Source organism: Paroedura picta, chromosome 4 (genome assembly GCF_049243985.1).
Source record: "Paroedura picta isolate Pp20150507F chromosome 4, Ppicta_v3.0, whole genome shotgun sequence".
Classification (NCBI taxonomy): Eukaryota; Metazoa; Chordata; class Lepidosauria; order Squamata; family Gekkonidae; genus Paroedura; species Paroedura picta.
In genome coordinates, this window is record NC_135372.1 from 134,931,835 (window position 1) to 134,956,610 (window position 24,776).

A 24,776-nucleotide genomic window follows, 5' to 3' on the forward strand; every position below is an offset into this window, starting at 1 on the left:
AGGGCTCAAAAGTGGTAGAGACAGGAAGATGTAGGTTGAGATAAGTGGAGAGAACGGAAAGGATAGAAGCCCTTTTAGTAAGCATTTAAGCCAGGGTGTGGTCTAGGGTTGCCAGGCTTTACTTCTAGAAACAAACCACAAGTGAGAATTGGGAGCTCTAGGAATTGCTAGAAACTCTACAGGAAAACCATAGTGTTTCCAGTAATTCCTAGAGCAACCTGTTCTCTCTTCTGGGTTGTATACAAATGTAATATATCAGCCTAGAAGCTGGTGTCAGCTTTTCTTGTATTTTTCCCTCCTGCTGATGCTCTGAGCTGGGGTTGATACAGATGGCAAGCCTAGTGTGTCCATAAGCTTTTCTAGCAGGGAACATCTTGAGAGCAGCTGAATGAGATTTGGGCTGAGCTTTGGTTTCTTCCTTTTTGCAGGTATTTAAATCTTGACATTGCCCAGAGCTTAATACTTGGGGTGCAAGCCAAAGAACACAAGACCAAGGGGTCTTAATCCATGGTTTGCAGCCAGAAACCCTAAGTGAACCAGGACAACAGATCCAGGACTAGCCCAGGAGATGGTGTGCTGTGCTGTTTGGCTTTTTCTAGTCTTTGCTCATCTAAATTGACTCTTCTAAATTGCATTTTTCATATTTTGTAAACCACTTTAGGTCCTCATTGGGAAGAAACATGGACTAAAAATGCTAAAATAAATGCATAACAAAATAAGGAGAGCACAGCAGAACAGAATGTGAGACATAGTTGGGGAGGTATCATTTCCCCGTGATGCCCATCCAAGGAACCATAAAAATAGACATAGGCTGTTCCTGAGAAAAGTCCATAAGTTGTTCTATTAGGATTTTAGAGAGCAGATATGGGCTTTCAGCCACCACAGGAATACATTGCTGAAGACAAGGTTGAAAATGGCAAAGTCAGGATACATACAGCCTTTACTCAATGCCCCCTCTACATTTGGCATTTTGCACACCAAAATATATTCCCAGCAAAAAGGCCTTTTATCATCAAAGCAAAAGGAAAGTGAAAGCATTTCAGAAGTTTGACATCTGGGTGTTACAGAGCAACAAGGCCATTTGTTTTTTCAGACACTACACAGGCCAAGGCATAAAGATAACAGAACATAAATAATATTGCCAGAAGATCAAAGAACCCAAGAAGAGAGGAAGAAGGAGGCAAAGGGGCATATGGGAAAATATCCAAAACCCCAGTCAGGAAAGGCCCCATGATTGATGATATGGAGTCAGGAAGAGGATGATGGCAGGAGGGAGGTGAAGGGAGGAAGTGGCTCTGAAGCATTGAAGAAACAGTGTGGTGTAGTGGTTAAGAACAGGGATGCGTAATTCAATTCAGATAAGTCAAAAAGGCAAGGGGGGAAGAGAGCCTGACAAGCAGCTGATCTTCATGTCAGCTGTTTTGTAGGTCCTTTAAAGGCCTCCCCCTCATTAAATGCTTTGCAAAGTCTTTGCAAGCCATTTAAACAGCGCTGCACCTGTCAATATCAGCTGTTTGGCAGATGCTCTTTCCCCCTTCTCCAGGCAGTAGGGATGTTGTCCACTGCATATGCAAAAAAATAAAAACCATCCAAACCTTTTTGGATTTGGCCAGATCGATCCTGCTGAATCCCCCAAAGTTAAGGGTGCTTTGGATTTGGCCCAAATCAGTTCACACCAAGTCTGAAAAAGTCCCAGTTGGTTCAGGCCGAATCCAAAATGACCTCAATTGGTCTGGGATGAATCTGAAACAGTTTGAATCTGTTCATGGCGAATCTGAAATGGTTGGAATTTTTTGTATGTGTGCACATGCCTAGTTAAGAGTATCGGACTAGGATCTCGGAGCCCCAGGTTCAACCCTGTCCTCTCATGCCATGGAAGCTCTCTGGGTGACCCTGGGCCAGTCCCATCCACTCAGCCTAATCTATTTAGAATCTTAGAATCATAGAACCATAGAGTTGGAAGGGGCCATACAGGCCATCTAGTCCAACCCCATGTACAATGCATAGAATCATAGAACCAGAGTTGGAAGGGGCCATACAGGCCATCAAGTCCAACCCCATGTACAATGCATAGAATCATAGAACCAGAGTTGGAAGGGGCCATACAGGCCATCTAGTCCAACCCCATGTACAATGCATAGAATCATAGAACCATAGAGTTGGAAGGGGCCATACAGGCCATCTAGTCCAACCCCATGTACAATGCATAGAATCATAGAACCAGAGTTGGAAGGGGCCATACAGGCCATCTAGTCCAACCCCATGTACAATGCATAGAATCATAGAACCATAGAGTTGGAAGGGGCCATACAGGCCATCTAGTCCAACCCCATGTACAATGCATAGAATCATAGAACCATAGAGTTGGAAGGGGCCATACAGGCCATCTAGTCCAACCCCCTGCTCAACGCAGGATCAGCCCAAAGCATCCTAAAGCATCCGAGAAAAGTGTGTATCCAACCTTTGCTTGAAGACTTACTTCACAGAGTTGTTGTTGGGGTAAAATGGAGGAGAATTATGTAAGCCTCTTTGGACCCCGCCCTGGGGAGAAAAACCAGAGATAAGTCAAATAAATTCTCCACAGCAGCAGCAGGGCTGAGATCAGCAGAAGAATGGGGATCCCTGCTCTTGCCAGGGGCTCTGCTTTACCATCAGCATGGTTTGAGAGGCACTATAAAAAGATCCCAGAAGCAGACACAAGCTGCATATGCAGAGGTGGGGAATTGGAGTGCTTTTCAGATATTTATGTGGGAGCTCGCAATAAGATTAGAGAACCGCACTCAAAGAGTTGTTGTCAATGGTGTTTCATCAGACTGGAGGGAGGTGAGTAGCGGGGTACCTCAGGGCTCGGTGCTCGGCCCGGTACTTTTAAACATATTTATTAATGATCTAGATGAGGGGGTGGAGGGACTACTCATTAAGTTTGCAGATGACACCAAATTGGGAGGACTGGCAAATACTCCGGAAGATAGAGACAGAGTTCAACAAGATCTGAACACAATGGAAAAATGGGCAAATGAGAACAAGATGCAATTTAGTAAAGATGTGTAAAGTTCTGCATCTGGGTCAGAAAAATGAAAAGCATGCCTACTGGATGGGGGATACGCTTCTAGGTAACACTGTGTGTGAACGAGACCTTGGGGTACTTGTGGATTGTAAACTAAACATGAGCAGGCAGTGTGATGCAGCGGTAAAAAAGGCAAATGCCATTTTGGGCTGTATCAACAGGGGCATCACATCAAAATCACAAGATGTCATAGTCCCATTGTATATGGCACTGGTCAGACCACACCTGGAGTACTGTGTGCAGTTCTGGAGGCCTCACTTCAAGAAGGACGTCGATAAAATTGAAAGGGTACAGAGGAGAGTGACGAAGATGATCTGGGGCCAAGGGACCAAGCCCTATGAAGATAGGTTGAGGGACTTGGGAATGTTCAGCCTGGAGAAAAGGAGGTTGAGAGGGGACATGATAGCCCCTCAAGATAGCCCTTCAAGTATTTGAAAGGTTGTCACTTGGAGGAGGGCAGGATCCTGTTACCGTTGGCTGCAGAGGAGAGGACACACAGTAATGGGTTTAAACTTCAAGTACAACGATATAGGCTAGATATCAGGAAAAAGTTTTTCACAGTCAGAGTAGTTCAGCAGTGGAATAGGCTGCCTAAGGAGGTGGTGAGCTCCCCCTCACTGGCAGTCTTCAAGCAAAGGTTGGATACCCACTTTTCTTGGATGCTTTAGGATGCTTAGGGCTGATCCTGCGTTGAGCAGGGGATTGGACTAGATGGCCTTTATGGCTCCTTACAACTCTATGATTCTATGATTCTATGATTCTAAGATCACGCCCCCCCGTCCTTGCCTGGGATTCCCAGGTACTCTGAGGAAGGGAAAATTATGACCCTCCTTTCTGAAGCTTTGACGTTTCCAAGCAGGTAGCCAAATATTGGGCCCTAACATGCAAATTGCACCAAAGCCAAGTTATTAGAAATCTGTCTTTCCTTTGGTACACTACTAATCTGGATAGGTTTTTAGTGCAATTCTGCATTTGATTTAAAAGCATTTCTATGTGGTTAAGCATCTTATTAGATGACGGTTTTACAAGGTGTGCTGTTTTGACAGTTGGCTTGGAGCTGACTTGCCAAGGAATCTGAATCACCCTCCAAAAGTGTCTCTTTCTCCGGACAGCCACAGTAGCCTGGAGACCAGCTAAAATCCTGGAAGTTCTGCAGACCCCACCTGGGACCTGGCAAGCTAACTCCACTCTCCTTCCTACCACCCAAGTGAGAAGTTAAAACCAGCCAGGGTAGGGCTGGGCTTTGCTTCCAGACATATACATCAACCCCTGGTCTGCAGTCCAGTGCCAGGCCACAAGAGCTTTGGCAGTGGGCCACGGCTCCCTCTCTCCTGCCCCACCCCCCCAGCGAGAAGCTCGGCCGATTAGCTTGACGCCCGGCAAGCTTCTTGCTGCGAGAAGTGGGGAGGAGAGGGAAGTGCAGCCGCTGGCATGCCGCTAGCGCAAATGTCCATGCGTGGACCTGATGGGGAGTGCAAACGCACATGTGCAGCAGCCCCACGCATGTGCGCATGCGTGAAACTGTCACATGTGTGCAGCAGGTCTGCACATGCCCGTTTGCGCAGGGCTGCCGCCCATGCAGGGAGGCCCAGGTTGCCCTCTCCCCCCACCCTTGGCAGCGGTCTGCAACCTGAAAAAGGTTGCGGACTGCTGATAAACTTCATGATCTGCACTGTTCATAAGCCGATCTGTAACATCCAGTCGCAGGCCACTGTGTAGCAGAGCCAGTAGATAGCGACCATTTTTTTTCCTGCTGAATCCTATGGTTGGGTTATCCCTTGCATGATTCGGAGTAGAACCGCTGGTCAAGCCCAATGAACCCCCCCCACCCCTTATTTACCGTAGCGCAACAGTTTGCCCATCGCTCATGCAAACACACGGCGGCCAGATTAGATTTGCTGTGTTCACACAATTAGCAATGCTCCGAAAGAGTGTGCTGTGAATGCAGATGGAAGCCAAAGGTCTATCAGCTCGCCGCTCAGAGTACATTAAGCACTTCAGATGGCGTAGTGGTGCAGACACTCTGCTTAATTTAATTAGGGGAAGGCAAAATACCAGCTCTAAATGAGTGATTAAAACTTGCCGCAAAAGACACCCGGCGAGGGTGGGTGGTGGGAGGGAAGGAGCGCATGGTGTTGTTTGCAGAGCACTGGCTACGGCCCAATAGAAGCACAACACTGGCAGCGGTGAGATTTGAACCGGCCATTTCTGGCTCTCCCCGATTGGAAGACCACCATGTGACTGCTCTTGGAATGCTCTTATTACGCACGCTGCCCCATCCACATGCTGTGATAACAAGCATGCGCTGGGGGCATGCACTGCTCATGCTCTGCCCTTGCATGGGCCACCATGGCGGGAAAGTGCTGTCAAGGCTCAGTGGACTTCTGGTGACCCCATAGGGTTTGCAAGGCGCGAGATGCTCGGAAGTGGTTTTCTTTTGAGTAGCAGTGGCCCCAGACCCAGGGGCCATCAGGCGATCCACCAGTGGGGCCAAAGCTCTAGTAACCCTCCCACTGATGCCCCCCCCCAAAGCACCAGTGGGGCTCCAGTTATACTGTTCCCTGGCTTGTGTTCATCAGGCCGCTGCAGCAAGACTGCCAGTAGGAGGAGAGTGAGGTTCTTCCCAAATTCGCCAGTAGTCCGACTCTTGTAACAGCAAAGACATCTTTATTGATTGGTTTTGGAATCGATTACAGGCATACTTCAGGTCTTTGATAAAACTGGCAGACCAGGTCAAGTGTCCCTCTTTAAGACTCATGCCCAGCCCCCCTTCCTGCTCGGCTGCTCGTTCCCAGGCCTCCAGGGGCCCCCATCCCCCAATGCCCACCCCACTTGTTTCCTGTTATCCTCAAAGGAAGCACAACTATATGTCAATGCAAAGAATCCAGAGCTCTCTCATAACCCAAGGCCATAGGCCAGAGACAGCAAAAAGATAACATAGCTAGCAGTTAATGAGCTCACCTTCTCCTCCACCCTCCACCACTTGTGGTACCCCCCCCCACCCTGGCCAGGGCAGAGTAGATTGTTGCACCCCTCCTCCCCGCAATCTGGTTGGACCCATGGAACTAGTAGAGCAGCCTGTGAAAGGGAGATTAGCAGCACCATTTTTTAAGTTGCCATCTTTGTTTTCTTTGTATCCTGCTACTTGTGGCAGAGAGTGGTAAGGCAACTGTCTGAAAGCTTTGCCCATGAGGTTGGGAGTTCAATCCCAGCAGCCGGCTCAAGGTTGACTCATCCTTCTATCCTTCCGAGGTCGGTAAAATGAGTACCCAGCTTGCTGGGGGGTTAACGGTAATGACTGGGGAAGGCACTGGCAAACCACCCCGTATTGAGTCTGCCATGAAAACGCTAGAGGGCGTCACCCCATGGGTCAGACATGACTCGGTGTTTGCCCAGGGGATACCTTTACCTTTACCTTTATCTTGCTACTGAACCAAATTCTTTCCATTTTGCTGTCTGTTCCCTTTAATGGCTCTCCCAGTGTCCAAAACCAAGTCGCCCTCAAAAGCTCTTAATTTATAAGTCTCTTTTCTGATTTATTTGTTTATTTATCATATTTATATACTGCCCCTCCTAGCCAGCCATCTTGTGGCAGTTGACAACAAGGCTAAAAACACAATAATCTCAAACAATATAAAACCCAACCTCCCACCCACCCACCACAAGACTCCCCACAAAAGGTGTATCTCTCGGGGTGGGTGACAGAAGTTGGTATTTTGCAGAGGGGCCCAAGGTCTCCTCTTGCTCCGGCCTCAACCAAATGCCTGGTGGAAGAGCTCCATCTTACAGGCCATGTGGAACTGTGTAAGTTCCATCAGGGATCTTAGCTCTTCCAGGAATTCATTTCACCAAAAAGGCCCTGGCCCAGGTTGAGGCCAGGCATAGTTCTTGCGGGTCAGGAATTACCAGTTTATTAGAACTGTCAAAGCAGAAGGCTCTGCAGGGGGCATAAGGAGTTAAGAGGTCCCTCAGATATGCTGGGTCCAAGCCATGAATGGCCTTCAAGGTCAAAACCAAAACCTCAAACCGGATCTGGAATTCAACCAGCCGCCAATGCAGTGGATGCAGCACAGGCTGGCTATGGGCCCCCCAAGGAGTTCTGGTGAGAACTGCACTGAGTTGCAGTTTCCAGATCAGGGATAAGGGCAGGCCAGCATAGAGCGTTACAAAAGTTTAGCCTTTTAACATCTCCCATCCGCTCATCGTGTCTTATGTCATTATTCCAAATTTCAAGAGATAAAACCTTGTCTAGTCCCTTTTTGTATCTCACACGTTTTGGTTAAGTCACCATTTAGAATTATTTGCACTGACTGTGAATTGTATATTGAATTCACCCATTTTAAGAAATTTTCTCCAAAATTCATTCCCCCCCACCTCCAAATCGTAAACACGAAAGCTCATTTCAGATTCCCAAACACTTTCTTAGCAGCCAAGAAAATCAATGCCGCCTGTCTCTCCTTGTGTTTCTGTAGCCAGCAGAGTGTCATGGTTAAGAGTGGTCGCCTCTAATCTTGAGGGCCGGGTTTGATTCCCCGCCTCTCCACATGCAGCCAGCTGGGTGACCTTGGGCTAGTCACAGTCCTGTTGGAGCTGTTCTCACAGAGCAGTTCTATATGAGCTTTCTCAGCCTCACCTACCTCACAGGGCATCTGTTGTGGGGAGAAGAAGGGAAGTTGCTTTGGAACTCCTTCGGGTAGTGAAAAGTAGGGTATAAAGCCAACTTCTTCTTCTAAGTCTAATTCTTCTCATTCTTCTTCTAATCCTCCAAAATATCAAGAGCCATTCTAATATTATATTTTAACAGTCTTTTAGGTAAGAAACTACTTTGATATTCATGAATAAATTCTTGCAAGATCCTTTTCCATCTTTCTGCTAAAATTGTTGTAAACATCGTAGAATAATGAAATTATTCTAAAGGGATTTAAAAGGATCACATAGTAGACAATGTGAAAGACCTGATGCCCTTGAGATGATTCTCCTCCTCCTCCTCCTCCTCCTCCTCCTCCTCCTCCTCCTCCTTTTCATTTTCATTATCAATATTTTATTACCCACCCCTCCCAAGTTGGCTCGTGGCGGGTTACAGATGTCCAGTTGCAGCCCCCATTAAGACCCTATTAAAATGGACAACATACCAATACAATGGACCAACAACCCAACAACATGGTGGAAACCCCCCCTCATCCCCCAACCCCTACCTCTACCCCTAGAGGGAGGAGGCAGGGGAGATGATCAAGTTGCAGCTTAACACCAGGGGGGGGGGGTGTACATAGGAGTACCCAAGGCTGGCCTTAATACACCACAGGTCCAACCCAAGCCCAACCCATCCTAAAGCAGCTTCCTGTGTTCTTGTATCACCCACGCAGAGATGCCACTTCTGAGAACATGAGCCCTGCTAGATCAGACCAAAGATCTATCTAGTTCTATTGTAGTTCTGGCAATGGCCAGCTGGGTGGTCCCAAGAAGTCCCCAGACGGGGCATGAAGGTATTAGAGCAGGGATGGACAAACTGTGGCCCTCCAGATGTCCATGGACTACAATTCCCACGAGACCCTGCCAGCAAATGCTAGCAGGGTCTCATGGGAATTGTAGTCCACGGACATCTGGAGGGCCACAGTTTGCCCACCCCTGTATTAGAGCTTTCTTGCTGTTTGTTTCCTAGCAGTCGATACGCGGAAGAACATAACACCTCTCGACCAGGAGGTTCCAGTTAGCTATTACAGCTAACAGCCGTTGATAGACCAATCCTCCATGAAATTGTCTAATCCCATTATAAAGCCGTCTAAGCCCGTGACCATCACCTCATCTCGTGGCAATGAATCCTGTAAGTGAATTATACACTACATAAAAAAAGTACTTTGCCCTGAAAATAGGACTTTGTCCACCAGTCATGAAAAAAGTACTTTGTCTGCCAGGCGTTTTCATTAGATGACCCTGAGCTCTAGTCTTGTGAGACCGTCGAAGGGGGAACGTTTTCTACATGGTGTATAGTTTTATATACCTCTTAGAGTGCTCCCGACTGAGTCGTAATTTGCTTTCCTTAAAACAATTAAGCCCTCAAATCTGGCTTTTCCTTGGAGGAGGTACTTCTACAGGTCCTTTCCCCAACTTTATGATTTTCTATTTTGAGAATGGCCAACAAACATAATATCCCAGATAAGCCCCAACCTCAGGTTTATATACAGACATTATAATTAAAATTGGCAACAGCTGGAAATCCAGGGTGGGGATGGGATGTCATGGGATGCCATTCAATTATTTATGCATTTATTTATGATCACATTTCTATACCACCCTTTCGGCAATTCTGACTTGGGGCGTTTCACATAATTCAAAAGCAAGGTAAAACAAGATAAACGTCAATATCTTAAAACAATTAGGACAGTTAAAGGTTACTATCAGACTGCAAAACGTTTCTGTGTCCTTCAGGGGTGGGTTATTCTTAGGGAATGCCAGTTTGGTATAGTGGTTAGGAGTGCGGACTTCTAATCTGGCATGCTGGGTTCGATTCTGCACTGCCCCACATGCAGCCAGCTGGGTGACCTTGGGCTCACCACAGCACTGATAAAGCTCAACATAAATGTAAAGTTAGGGCATCTTTCCCCTCCTTCAAATTCCAGCTTTGCATCTTAATAAGGAAGCAATATGGTGTCTCTGGTAAGCTCCAAACGACACTATTCTGTTCTATTGCATAGCTTGCTCTGTATGGGAAAGAACCTGGCATATGTTAAGCCCAGAATCACCCAGAACTTTGAGCTCAGGATCACCGAGGTTTTAAAGAAAGAAATATAGCTCAGCTTGAGAAGATTTCACACTCTTTTATTAATGCTGGTTAATCTCCCCGCAAAGTTATTCCATTCTGAATGTTTGAACATTTCTCAAGACAATTTTTAAAAGTATATTTCTCCCCCCTTTTCATTGGGCGTGAAAAAAAGCGGAGACCTCTTTTGAAGATGAATTCTCTGCTTCCTGATAGTATCCAGTGAGTGGAAAGCAAGCTGAACTGGTGATGGAGGATCCTGGAGAGAAGATAACTAAGAGGTGATATAGCAATCTTTAAGTACTTGAAGGGCTGTCTCATAGAGCAGGGGTAGTCAACCTGTGGTCCTCCAGATGTTCATGGACTACAATTCTCATGAGCCCCTGCCAGCAAATGCTGTCATAGAGGATGGAGCAGAATTGTTTCCCGTTGCCCCCAGAGGGTCAGACCAAAACCCGTTGCCCCCAGAGGGTCAGACCAAAACCCGTTGCCCCCAGAGGGTCAGACCAGAAGCAATGGGATGAAATTAATTCAAAAGAATTTGGGGCTAAACATCCGGAAGAAGTTCATGACAGAACAGTTTCTCAGTGGAACAGGCTTCCTCGGGAGGTGATGGGTTCTACTTCTTTTTAAAGCAGAGGCTAAATTTGTTCATTCGTTCATTCATTCGTTTGTTCATTCATTTGTTCGTTCGTTCATTCATTCATTCATATACTGCCATCCCCTGTGGCTCAGGATGGTTTATTTATTTATTTTATTTATTTGTTATATTTATATACTGCCCTTCCTGAAGGCTCAGGGAGGTTTACAGGGAACAAGAAAAGATACAGATAACATATGGTAACAGGTGATAACAATAATAATTATAATAACATTATAACAACAATAGCTTAACATGATCATAACAATAACATTAGAAAATGTAATTGCAAGAACCTCAGCTCAACTCTTACTGGGACCCAGTGGGTTAGGCAGATTCGTATCAGTCGTAATGGGAGGGGGAGACCTTGGAGGCCAATTGGAAGCGATGGTTTGGGTCGACCTCAACCAAATGCCTGGTGGAGGAGCTCCCTTTCGCAGACCCTGTGGAACTGTTTAGGTTCTGTTAGGGCCCTGATCTCCTCTGGGAGCTCATTCCATCAGGTGGAGGCCAGAATGGAGAAAGCTTTGGTCCTGGTTGAGGTCAAGCAAGCTTCCTTGGGGCCAGGGACCACCAGGAGGTTGGAAGTAGCAGAGCGCAAGGCTCTTTGAGGAGTGTAGGTGGAGAGGCGGTTTACATAGAGTGACAAGAACAATGCAGTGTAGTAACAGTGATAACAAGAGAACAGGATCCTGCGTTGAGCAGGGGGTTGGACTAGATGGCCTGTATGGCCCCTTCCAACTCTATGATTCTATGATTCTATGAGGGTTTAACAACATCAGCACTGTAACAGTATGAACATCAACATTTTAACGGTCCCATGGCTGGTCAGTTCTGGAGGGCCTTGATCTCATCTGAAAGCATATTCCATCAGGCTGGGTCCAGGGCTGAAAAAATCCTGGCCAAGGACAATTTAACCTCCTTCGGTCTGGGTATCCTGAGCAGACATTGATCTGACGATGTTAGTGCTCTCAGGGGATTTGAAAAGGAAAGGCACTCCCCTAGGTATGCTGGTCCAAGACCTTTTAGTGCTTTAAAGGGTAGCCCCAGCATCTTGAACCTGATTTGGTCTCTTGACTGGAGCCAATGAAGCAGGGAGAGCACTGGTGTTATATAGCAGCAACTCCCCTCCTCCATCTCTTAAGCCTTATTTTTTATTTCCAGTACATTAATCAGTTTCCTGCAGGGAAAAAAAAAATTATTTGGGGATATTATTTATTTATTTCCCCAAGTGGAGCTATAACTGTGCGTACCACAGAAATCTGAGCCCCTCGAAGAGAGCTGAGTAAGCAAGATTATTCTAAGGCATTTCCAGCAGATTGTTCCACGGGAACTGGCTTGAAAATTAATTTATTTGATTAATTTATTTCAGGCCTGCTTGTCAAGGAAACTGTTAAGATAGACAATCCCTTTATGGCTGTGTAGAATAATTGAGCGTATCCCAATTTGAAATGCTCATAAGAGGCTTAAGGAATCAATTTTCCCATACTGTTATTGTTACTCCAGAGGGACACTTTAATTAACACCACTTGAAATAATTTGAGACAAAAGGTGAGAAAGATCAATTCTCAAAGATGCAAGGATGGCGCAAACTTTCCGGCACTTGGGGGCTTTTCCGAAAATAACTCTGAGGCATCAGGTTTTTTCTTTTTTTTAAACAAACTTTGCTTGTTTCTGTATAAGAAATACAATTGAGCTTAACAATAGGAGGCAATTGTTTGGTTGTAAAAGGTAAAGGTAAAGGTATCCCCTGTGCAAGCACCAGGTCATGTCTGACCCTTGGGGTGATGCCCTCTAGCGTTTTCATGGCAGACTCAATACGGGGTGGTTTGCCAGTGCCTTCCCCAGTCATTGCCGTTTACCCCCCAGGAAGCTGGGTACTCATTTTACCGACCTCGGAAGGATGGAAGGCTGAGTCAACCTTGAGGTTTGGTTGAGACATACACAAAACCATGGTTATTTGTTTAGCTAAGGAAACCAGGGCCTAGTCTGCACACAATAGATAATGCACTTTCAATGCACTTTCGAAGTAGATTTTCCTGTTCCGCACAGGAAAATCCAGCTGCCAAAGCACATTGAAAGTGCATTATCCTGTGTGTGCAGACTAGGCCCAGGATTCAGCTTTCAGGCAAATCCTTCCTCAACAAATTCTGGGTTCATTTCCATCTCTTTGTTGACTGGGAGAACATCACCAGAGAACTCTCCAGCATTTCTGCTTTCGACCATTGCAAGGAACCATATTTGAGACTAACCAGGGTTAATATACCGACTTCTGATCCTGGTTTGGAGGATCTAACCATAGTTACCATTTTCAGTTTAAATAAACCATAAGTTCTTGATAGGTCTTCACCAGACTTTCTCAACCCTGGGGTTTCCTGATGGAAGGGTTCCCAAATGGGTGAGAATTAAATATTTTGATATAGTGGTTAGGAGCACGGACTTCTAATCTGGCGAGTTGGGTTTGAATCCTCACTCCCCCACATGCAACCAGCTGGGTGACCTTGGGCTCCCCACAGCACTGATAAAGCTGTTCTTACTGAGCAGGAATATCAGGGCTCTCTCAGCCTCACCTCCCTCACAGGGTGTCTGTTGTGGGGAGAGGAAAGGGAAGGCGAATATAAGCTGCTTTGAGACTCCCTCAGGTAGAGAAAAGTGGCATATAAGAAGCATCTCTTCTTCTTCAGCAATATCAGGGCTCTCCCAGCCCCACCTCCTCAAAGGGTGTCTGTTGTGGGGAGAGGAAAGGGAAGGTGAGTGTAACCTGTTTTGAGACTCCTTCGGGTAGAGAAAAGCAGCATATAAAACCAACTCTTCTTTTTTTTCTTCCTAAATTTGTTAAACATTTATCTGGTGATATGAGCATATATGGCCAGTTATGGGCCTGGAGGGATGGGAAGGGAAGGGGCCTCAGGTGGGCGTGTCCATAGCCATGCTTCCCAACCACATTCTGCATGATTGCACCACTTCTGGGGTTTCTCAAAGCCTGAAGAATTTTTCAGGGGTTTCTCAATGATAAAAAAGTTGAGGTAGGCTAGTCTACACTGAGTCAGTGACTTCTGCCAGTACAAAATGACAGCTTGTCTTTTGACAGGCTAGCCAATTTGAAGATATAACCCTGCAGTCTCTACTAGGCTTGCCTGCTGATGGTTGGCACCTGCCAGGAGAGGGGGGAATGGAGGCATGAGGGGGTGCTGGTGTCACTCATGATGTCACTTCTGGGGAAACCAGATGTGGTGCCACATCTCTCTAGGAATTATTGGAAACTCTACGGTAATCTTTGTGGTGCAATGCTGGCCATTTCAACAAAATTCTCCCACCACCCAAAGGAGCAAAGAAGGAAAGAGCAGGCTGCTAACTACAACAGCAGACTTGGTATTTCTGGTATCTGCCCTAACGTTTGATTTATTTCTGGCCCACTTAAAAATTATATTTAAACCTCCGCACAACCTGGGACCAACAAAGTGCCTCTATCTCTATGAAAAACCTTCTCTCTACTTAGCAGTTTCTCTGTGCCTTCACAAAGAGCTCTAAAAGCAGCCCCAACACAAGCTTAGTTAGTCATAGCCTTACCTGTGTGAATTGGCCTTTGGAAGCAGTCAAATGACTGGCCACCTATGGAAATGATGAAAGAAATAGTTTTAAAAAATAATGTTTTTTTAAATAGCTAAGAGCTGTATTAGCTATGATTCTTTCATCTGATACCCTCTCCAGCTTCTATGAACCCATGGATATGTTGAATCCTGCAAGGAAGAAAATTCAGTGCACAAATTTTAAAATAAAATGTATACATATTAAAGCATCAGGCCAAGGATTTACGCATCACTGGAGAATATGCTAGAGCCATAAGGAGAGGAAATAGTTGCTGGAGGAGTAGATGGGACTCCATTTCCAGTTTGGTGTAGTGGTTAGGAGTACGGACTTCTAATCTGGCGAGCCAGGCTTGATTCTGTGCTCCCCCGCATGCAGCCAGCTGGGTGACCTTGGGCTCACCACAGCACTGATAAAGCTGTTCTGACCGAGCAGCGATATCAGGGCTCTCTCAGCCTCGTCCACCTCACAGGGTGCCTGTTGCGGGGAGAGGAAAGGGAAGGTAAATGTAAACTTCTTTGAGAAAAGTGGCATATAAGAACCAACTCTTGTTCTTCTTCTTCTTCTTCTTCTTCTTCTTCTTAGAATCATAGAATCATAGAGTTGGAAGCGGCCATACAGGCCATCTAGTCCAACCCCCTGCTCAACGCAGGATTAGCCCTAAGCATCCTAAAGCATCCAAGAAAAGTGTGTATCCAACCTTTGCTTGAAGACTTCCAGTGAGGGGGCGCTTACCACCTCCTTAGGCAGCCTATTCCACTGCTTAACTACTCTGACTGTGAAAAACTTTTTCCTGATATCTAGCCTATATCGTTGTACTTGAAATTTAAACCCATTACTGTGTGTCATTACTGCATGTCATTACTTCTTCTTCTTCTCCCCTGCAGATTTTTTGCCCCCCCCCCCATGTCTGTGCATGGTTATCGCATCAATAACCTGTGAGATGCTCTGAATCTGAATGCAAACTCCTCATGTGCAAAACATGTGCTCTTAATTGTCCACAGCAGGTGAGTGAGTCCTTTTAAATTTCTCATGGTTCAAGGGCACAATTTCGGTCCTTCATTCTTAATTTTCGGGGAAGTCACGGTCAATTGCGAGCGAGCGCCCTTTGTCGCCGAACGTGGAAGGGCTTGAAATAATTTATCGTACAAGTGTTTCCCGGAAAACAAAGCCGCCACCCAAGTGCCAGCAACTTAGGAAACGTTCCTTGTTTATCTTATAAACTACCCGGGGGCCAACGAGAACATTAGCATCGCACAAACTTTCTGACTTATTCATCATCAGTATTTATTATTAAAACCTTATCTGTTTCAACATAGTGAATAGCTGCCTTGGGACATAGTGCTCCAAGCTACAACAACAATATAAAAGTTTATGAGATTTGCATAATATCCTATGAAGGGTATTAGTCTGGAACAATATGAATCCTCCGGATCAGCCATGCAGCCCCTTTGGTGTTTAATGTTGGTAAATATTTAAATAACATCAAGCTTATATAATTATAAAGATCCCTCTTCTTTAAAGCATGCAGAGAAGGAAGCACGCTGTAAATCCTGTATCGAACATTTCTTTTTAATTTTTTTTAACAAAATAAACTGCCATAGAATATGGGGCTTATTTAGAGATACCTGTTGCATTAGTCAAACAGTTTATGGCTTATCCGGGCAATCTGGTATTTAAAAACAAGGATGGCTATTGGGCATCCCATGAGCTGCACTCTTGTTCTCCTTGCTATTGTTCCTGGTTGCCAGTAGACTTATCACATTTTGTAAGATGTGGTTATGATATAGATGTATTTGTTCAATCATTCTTAAATCAGTTGAATAATTAAACCCATGCTTTTTGCCTTGTGCCCTTAAGGCAGCTTATGAAATCTTTCAAGTCGTTGACAAAATGCATAATAAAACACCTTCCATTATCATCAGATATGATCTTATTTATTTATTTAGCTATATAGACTGCCCTTTCTGCTTGAGTAGATTCAGGATTGCATAAAAAAAGAGCTGGTTTTTGCATGAATCATAGAATCATAGAATCATAGAGTTGGAAGGGTCCATACAGGCCATCTAGTCCAACCCCCTGCTCAACGCAGGATCAGCCCTAAGCATACTAAAGCATCCAAAAAAAGTGTGTATCCAACCTTTGCTTGAAGACTGCCAGTGATACTTTGTTTACTACCAGCTTCCAATCGCCAATGCTTCCTCTTCCCACAGCAGTCACCCCGTGAGATAGGCCAGGCTGGAGAGCTCAGAGAGCTGTGACCATCCCAAGGTCACCCAGCAGGGCTTAATGGGTGGGAGTAGGGAATTGAACCCAGGTCTTCAGATTCAAGACCACCGCTCTTAACCACCTCACCAGTCTGTTCCCACGAACTCTGCAGACTACAGATATCAGTTCCCCTGAGGATAATAGATGCTTTGGAGGGTGGACTTTATGGCATAGTGCCCCAATGAGATCCTGGTCATTTCCAAGATTCATTCCCAAATCTCGAGGGGTTTCCCAACCTGGATCTGGCACACACACCCCTCCATTGGTGGCCAGGGGAAACTGCTATCACCCTACCTGGCCCTGGGAGATCTAGCCACAGTCATCTATGCAAAGGTCACCACCAGACTGGAATAATGTAACTCATTCTATACAGGGGTAACCATAGTTCTGACCCAGAAATTACAAATGGGGCATAATACCATTGCTCGGATCCTTACGAGTGCCCCCTGGAGGGCTGATATTCAACCTGTCCTCCAGCAGCTGCATTGGTTACTGAACGAGTTCCAAGTTAGATTCAATGGGCCCCCCTGGTGTCTAGCTACAACTTTTGGGTATCTTGTCTCTCCTGCCTCCTCCCTCTGGAGGTAGGAGTAGGAATTGGGGATAGGGGTTTTTTACGCCATGTTGCTGGGTTGTCGGTTTCTGTACCACCATTTCTTGTCCATTTTAATGTGTTTTTAATGGGAGTTTTAACTGGACACCTGTAACCTGCCACGAGCCTGCTTGGGAGTAATGAGTAACAAATTAAATAGTAATACTAATAAAAACTACCACTACTACTACTACTACTACTACTACTACTACTACTACTACTACTACTACTACTACTACTACTACTACTACTACTAGTAGTAGTAGTAGTAGTAGTAGTAGTAGTAGTAATAGTCTTTCTAATGTAAAGGTATCTGATTTGGAGCCCACCTTCTAAAATATGCAGGAATACCCCTCGGGGTCAAAAGACGTTTGGTCCATTCTATGTTGGTCTAGTCCAAGTGTTTTTAATAGGCTGGACTAGTGCACTTTATGTAATAAATATTTGAACATTTTAAAAAATTATTGTTGCAGCTCAACCTTTGGGTTCCTAACTTTTCCTAACTTTTCTGGTTAGGTTGCGTTTTGGTTTCCCTTTTTGGTTTTGCATGCCATGTAATAGGATGGTCATCGATGTATCTGTTCCACATGCTTAACTTGGGTGAATGCTCATTCCTTCTCTTCAGGGAAACATTCTCCTGTGAGAGAAAGGAGATGCTCAGCTTCTTGACAGAGAGTTCTCAGCACTCTTGTCAAACTACAGTTCCAAGGATTTTTCAGAGGAAGTCAATATAGCTTTGCAGATATGCTCCTTCAATGTTGAACCTTGTGATGACTAAATTTCTCTCTCCAGTCACCCTTTTACGCAGAAATCAGCAAAACTTTCTCATGCACCGTTTTCCTTATCTTACCCAAAATGCTTTTAAGTTCCCTCAACATTTCTCCTGATGATTCACTTGGAAATGACCCTCCAAATTCACCTCAGATTCTGCTTGGGGCAAAAATCTGGCCCTAAAATGGTTATTGAGGTTGAAACGCTTTCTTTTATAGTAGCCTGGGATGAATCCCCCTGAAGTAAATAGAATACCTCACCCTTGAAGAGTGATTATGCTTCTTTCACTCTTCAGAGAGGCCTTTATAATTCATCCATACCTCAGGCACTGATGAGTTATGGGGTCCTTCATATTCCTGAAAGAAACTTAACGCTTGCCCTTCATGGATGAGATCTCCTATATATATTTAAATTGTAAAATTAAAGTTTGCAGGTTGGGAAAGAAGCATCTCCCCCCCCATACACACACACACACACGAATTGTAAATGCATCGTGAGGAATTTTTCATTCCTCCTTCTGAATGGTGTGTCAATAGACGTTAGGGCGAATACGCGACAATGTAAAATATCTCAGCAATGCCTGACACAACATCCATTGTATTCTCCGGGAGACAAAAGGCCCGAGAAAGAGAAATTGCCTTTTCCAATGATCAGTCTTCCATTGAGCGCCCCATTGTGACTCTCTTTGGAACCCCTCCATATTTTCTCACTTTGATGTGACTTTAATAGGAACTGAGGGATTGTGTGCAAAAATGCCAGCATCAGGCGGATGGTTATGGAAAAGACCAGGGCACGGTTGAACTGATAAGGGCCTTGTAATGTTCTGGGGAAGAGAGAATAGCAGTTTCCAGTAAATTCTGGGGAATGTAAACAACTAGTCTGCTTAGGGTTGATCCTCTAGGATGCTTAGAGCTGATCATGCGTCGAGCAGGGGGTTGGACTAGATGGCCTGTATGGCCCCTTCCAACTCTATGGTTCTATGACTCTATGATTCTATGTACCCCCTGGCAACTGGTTGAGGGTTAGAGAGGAACTCACTGGTGTGGGGTGAGGGAGTGGTGGGGGGAACTTACTGGCAACAAATGGAGGCAGGTCACCAATCGCATGTTGATATTACTTCCAGGGTGTGCATCATAGGGTTGTCCGGGCAACCATTGGGAGATGGGGCAGAGAAGGCCCAGGCTTTATCACTGGGGTGTCCCAGGAAGTGAAGTCATCACACCAGGAATGGCAAGATGATACTTTGGTATTAGGAGCAAAGACTCTATAGTAAAACTGGCTTCTTCCATAGAGTTTTTGCCCAAATGCCACGGCATCACCTGGACATTGTTGGTGTGATGATGTCACTTTCTGTGGGATTTCATTGATGAGGCCTGAGCTTTTGTCTTTCCCCAGGTGACTAGAATATGTCATGGCCACAACTTGTGGAAATCTCCTGCACAGCCTTGTATGTCACCCAGAGGTGCCTCCCATCGTCAATTTGCACCAACAGAAAAGAACATAAACCACAATGCAGGAAAATGGAGAACTATTGTTAAATGCTGACTTGTAAATCATTTCTATTTGACACAAGTCCCTATTATCAAACTGTTCTCTATGTTCAAACCAATATGTTTTATTTACATGGAATTTCAGTGTAAACCGCCCTGAGCCACAAGGGAGTATATATATAAATATGATGAATGAATGAATGAATGAATGAATGAATGAATGAATGAATGAATGAGTCCCTGCACTGGCCAGCTGATTGGTGGCTGAGGAGCAGAACATGGTGGTGGGAGACAACCCTAGTGCACCAGAACTGACATCATCATGTCCCCAACAACATGGGGCTGCTTTGGTATTTGGGCAAAAACACTACTGGCAGAAGGCCATTTGACCATAGTTTTTGCCGAAGTATGAGAGCATCCCCCACAGAGACACACGGCCTGGAAAGATCTACGGATAATGACCAAAAAATTTATGCCACTATTGTTTCTAAATACTGCTAGTTTGCTAGTATGTTTCATATGGGTTAATGTCTTATGTTTTATTATACATCCATTTTAACTATTTGTTAATTATTCATTGCATGATGATGTACATGGTCCCGATCCAGTTTTGGGAGGGCAGTATAGAAATTCAATTAACAATAACAGCAACAACAATAATAATAATGCTGGCAATGACCTAGGCCACAATTTCCTGCTGGCTGGCTCAATGGCTCCAGGGGAGGAGCCGCAAAACCTGGCAGGTGTCTAGGGACCCTAAAAGAAGGCTCCCTTAAGAATTCTCCCAAAGATCCATTTCCTGAATGCAATGGGCTTGGCCCCTAGTTTATTATAAACTAGAAATTAAGCCCGCTGTGGGCTAAATATAGCGGACGCTAGCCATGGCACAGAGTATTAAGGGGTGCTTACCGCAGGGGTAGTCAAACTGCGGCCCTGAATTCCCAGAAGCCCCTGCCAGCAAATGCTGGCAGGGGCTTCTGGGAATTGTAGTCCATGGACATCTGGAGGGCCGCAGTTTGACTACCCCTGGCTTACCGGATCGCTTCGTGGCTCCTGATTGGCCCCTCCGAGTTTTGATCCCGGACAGGGCCCGCCCTAACTCCTCCCAGACAACCCTTAGTCAATTATTAAGTCCGCGCCGCCGCGCCGCGGGCGGTTTAAAGATGAGCCGTAGGTTTGCCAGCCTCCAGATGCAACCAGGAGTTCTTCTGAAACAACATGTGATCTCCAGAACACAGAGTTCAATTCTCCTGGAGAAGATGGCAGCTTTGGACAGTGGACTCTGTGGCATCATATCCTGCCAGATTGCCTCCTTTCCCTTAACCCCACCCCTGGTACTGTGTCCCTGGAACTCCAGAGATCTCCCAAACAAGAGTTGGCAACCCCGATCAGAGGTCAGCAATGTTTTCTAATGAAGAAACTCCATCAAGGTCCAGAGCAAGAGATCAGCCAAGAGTTACTACAAGACTAACGGCAAATATACAACTTAACAGGATTGTGGATTGACATGTTGATTAATAACCTGCAGTGTCCCCAGCATTAGTTACTGCAAATCCTTTTTCTCACACCAAGTTATAAATATACACAGAGGCACCCTGAACATGTGTTTTTTTTTTTTTTAGTATACTGGCATAAATCTTGCACATGGTTCACACTTGGATTCTTGGCAGCTGTTCATATCTATCATTTCCCATTCTGTAAGCAGAGGTGGCCAAAATGTGGCTCTCCAGATGTCCATGGACTACAATTCCCATGAGATCCTGCCAGCAGCATGGACATCTGGAGCACCACAGTTTGGCCTCGCTTGGTGTAAAGCCTCTCTGAGAAATTCCTTCACACTCCGGGGATCCTCCTCCTCCAATACACCTTGACTTAGATTTCATGTTCATGGTTTGATTTTGTGTGTGATGGTAACGTGGGATGGGCAGCCGGGGGAAATGTGAGACAGGATGCCAGACTAGGTGGTTCCACTAGTCTGATCCAGCAGGGCTTTTCTTATCTTATCTGAGACAGGATGCCTACTGGATGGGGGATACGCTTCTAGGTAACACTGTGTGTGAACGAGACCTTGGGGTACTTGTGGATTGTAAGCTAAACATGAGCAGGCAGTGTGATGCAGCGGTAAAAAAGGCAAATGCCATTTTGGGCTGTATCAACAGGGGCATCACATCAAAATCACAAGATGTCATAGTCCCATTGTATATGGCACTGGTCAGACCACACCTGGAGTACTGTGTGCAGTTCTAGAGGCCTCACTTCAAGAAGGATGTCGATAAAATTGAAAGGGTACAGAGGAGAGCGACGAAGATGATCTGGGGCCAAGGGACCAAGCCCTATGAAGATAGTTCGAGGGACTTGGGAATGTTCAGCCTGGAGAAAAGGAGGTTGAGAGGGGACATGATAGCCCTCTTTAAGTATTTGAAAGGTTGTCACTTGGAGGAGGGCAGGATGCTGTTTCCATTGGCTGCAGAGGAGAGGACATGCAGCAATGGGTTTAAACTACAAGTACAACGATATAGGCTAGATATCAGGGAAAAAATTTTCACTGTCAAAGTAGTTCAGCAGTGGAATAGGCTGCCTAAGGAGGTGGTGAGCTCCCCCTCACTGGCAGTCTTCAAGCAAAGGCTGGATACACACTTTTCTTGGATGCTTTAGGATGCTTTGGGCTGATCCTGCATAGAGCAGGGGGTTGGACTAGATGGCCTGTATGGCCCCTTCCAACTCTATGATTCTATGATTCTCTGGCTGATCCCAAAGGCTCCACTTACGTTCTTAACATTGCTGTATAACTTTGGGGCTAGTCAGAAAATCTAGAGATTACCAATCCCCAAGTGGGTTCTGGAGATCTCCCAGCATTCAACCTCCCAGCATTCAACTCATCTCCAGGCTATTGGGATCAGTTCCCCTGGAGAAAAAGACTGATGTGGAAACTTAAATCTACGGCATTATACCCTGCTTAGGTCCCGCCCTCCCCCAAACCCTCCCACCCGGAGCTCCACCTCCAAATCTCCAGGATTTTCCCAACCTGGAGTTGGCAACAGTAAACAAACTCAGCCTAACCTACCTCGCAGTGTTTTTTTTTGGGGGGGGGGGGGACTAAAGAAGACTGATATAAGCCATTTATGTCTTCATTGATTAGAAAGGTGGGGTAAAAAGGAAGGAAGTAAATCAGCACCGGGCCTTTCCTGATTCTCAGGAGCAGAGAAGTCATAAAACCCCTGCCTCCCTTCTGCCCTCACCGACTTGCTATGAAGGATGAGTGGAATAAATTTTTTATGTTCCTTTGCATGTTAATAATCCGTATGCATGACTTAAAAAACAACAACAGCGATGGCTCTGTAATGGGAAGAGATCGCTTTGGAGAAAAATTAGCCTAGTGGAAAATGAATTGTATAGAGCCAGCTCTCCCACGCCGATAATTGCACAGGGGTAGCTCAGAGCTGCTTACACTTATCATATGGAAGGGCCACGGTAAATTTCCCCCTCGCCTTGATTGAATAATTGCTTTATCTGCGGCCCTCAATCGGTAGATTGTTTATTTTCATCTGCCGCCCATGACTTTTTTCAAGAAGCTTTCGTTCTTTACCTGCTGCCAAAGTTTTGATATCCTTTTCTCTGATCCGATCATGTTTTTTTCTTCTTCTTCCCCAGAAAGCTTTCTGCATGTTGCTGGCAAATAAATAAGTAAAATGACGGATCTTGGGTTTCATTGCCTGGAGTTTCTGTTTGTTGGTTTGTTTGAGTGGCTCTTTCAAAGACGTCTGCTGCCTTTGGAGCTGCCTCGGTGAGTTAGTGTGAAGAAATATTCTAAATAAGTAATAGTGTGGTCTTTACAACAGTTATTCCTTCCAGCATTCCCACCTACCTATCACGTTGTTCCTAGAGCCATCCCAAGACGTTCACCCTGGCTTTGGGGTTATTGTGAAGCGGTCTTCCAAGGGGTTCCATAAACAACGTTGCCTAAAGATATCCCCCTATTGCAAATGATCTCCCAGTGATCAGGTTTGGAGGCCTGGGCAGAGTCGGCACTTACTTTGTTTATTCCATTGTCAATCCTGTTGAATTCAGATAGATTTGAACTTGGGTCTCCCTCTTCCTCCCCCTCCCCATTGAAACCGAAAAGTGTTCTGCACGTAGTTAGGGTGGTTCAGAAAAGGGGAGGAGCCAAGCCTCTTTCTTTTCTTGAAGGTGGGGGGGGGGGAGAAGAGCCAAGCAGGGAGCCTCTTTCTTTTCTTGGAGGGGGGGGGGGAGAGGATCAAAGAAGGGAGAGGAGGGAGAAAAAAAATCCAAGACCGACAGAAGTTGAGAGAAATTAAGGGCTTCTCCTTTAGGGCAAGCTTGTCACATGAGCATCTTTGGCCAATTAGGGAATCTCTACCACAGAGAAAAGCCCAGCCTGTTTTCTTAATTTGATTCTAAAAATATTGAGCATCACTCCGGATCAATCCTTCTTGTTGCAGAAGGAAAATTTAAATCGCCCCAAATCAACATGGAAATCACATTCTGTGTAGACAGCAGGGACAGAATCGACCTGGGATTGGAAAGTTCTGTGCAGTTTACACCCTGGAGAAAAGGGCGGTTTTGGAGGGTGGACTTGATGGCATTCCCTGCTGAAATTCTGCCCTTCCCCCAAGCCCCACCCTCACCAGGTTCCTTCCCCCAAATCTCAAAGTCCTTTGCAACTCAGAGCTGGCAACCCTATCCATAACATGTCAACTGTGATAGTTTCCTGAAGGGTCTACAAGACCTTTTCCCCCCACTCTATGGACTTCTTCTTGATGGACATATGGACCATTTCTGCACTAGAGTGGCTTCCTGCTTGCAAATGCAGGGTAGTATATCTCATGTTTGCAGCCCTCCTCATGGGGAGACCCCTCCTGTGTTTTCCCACTGCCAAAGAAGGCAATGGCAAGCCACCTTTGTTTTCATTTCTCTTGAAAGCCCGTTGCTGGGGTCACCATAGGTCAGTCTCTCTTTAACATGACCAACCTGCCAGACAGGCAGAAAGATATTCACATCGACACCTTGAGTTGTGAAGCAATCCCTATCCTTATAGACATCCAAGACATAGTCAACCTAAATAACCAATCAGGAAAGTGTACAGCTCTGTTTTGAATACTTACGATGGTCTTAATTCAATTGCTTGACCCTACTAGTCATGACTATGATCTGCTTAGGGCTAAAAGGCAATACATGATATAAATATTTTAAGGAAATAACTTATAACGTGAATAAATTTTCATCCTTCATGCTAATGAAGGCTGGGTTGAGTAATTACCATCTGCCTGATGTTGTTTAGCAACAACCTGATCACTAATGTTTAGCAACAAGCTTATTGGTAATGAGAAAATGTGAGGATACGCAAACAAGCAACAAGCATACATCTGTTGTCTGGAAAGGTCTGGTCATGGACAATGTGGTAGGCCATTGCAGGCCTCTCCCCCCCCCCCAGTGAAGCTTTGGTTTCTTGAAGCTGGAAGGCCCATACCTGAGCCCTCATGCTTCACTGAGTTCTGATTCATAGTCACTAACACCTTTTTGCATCATGTATGACGTCATGATCCATAGGAGCACAAGAGTCACTGGAAAAGACAACCATGCAA

The 24,776-nt window shown here is 45.5% G+C and overlaps 1 long non-coding RNA gene across 1 annotated transcript in view; it reads left to right on the top strand.

Moving 5' to 3' along the window:
- LOC143836892 (uncharacterized) overlaps positions 1-10,099 on the top strand; it is a 34,718-nt gene extending 24,619 nt beyond the window's left edge. Inside the window, exon 4 of the long non-coding RNA XR_013230819.1 lies at positions 10,000-10,099. This is a non-coding gene — a long non-coding RNA (uncharacterized LOC143836892). The remainder of the gene's footprint in view (positions 1-9,999) is intronic.
- The last annotated feature ends 14,677 nt before the right edge of the window (positions 10,100-24,776 follow it).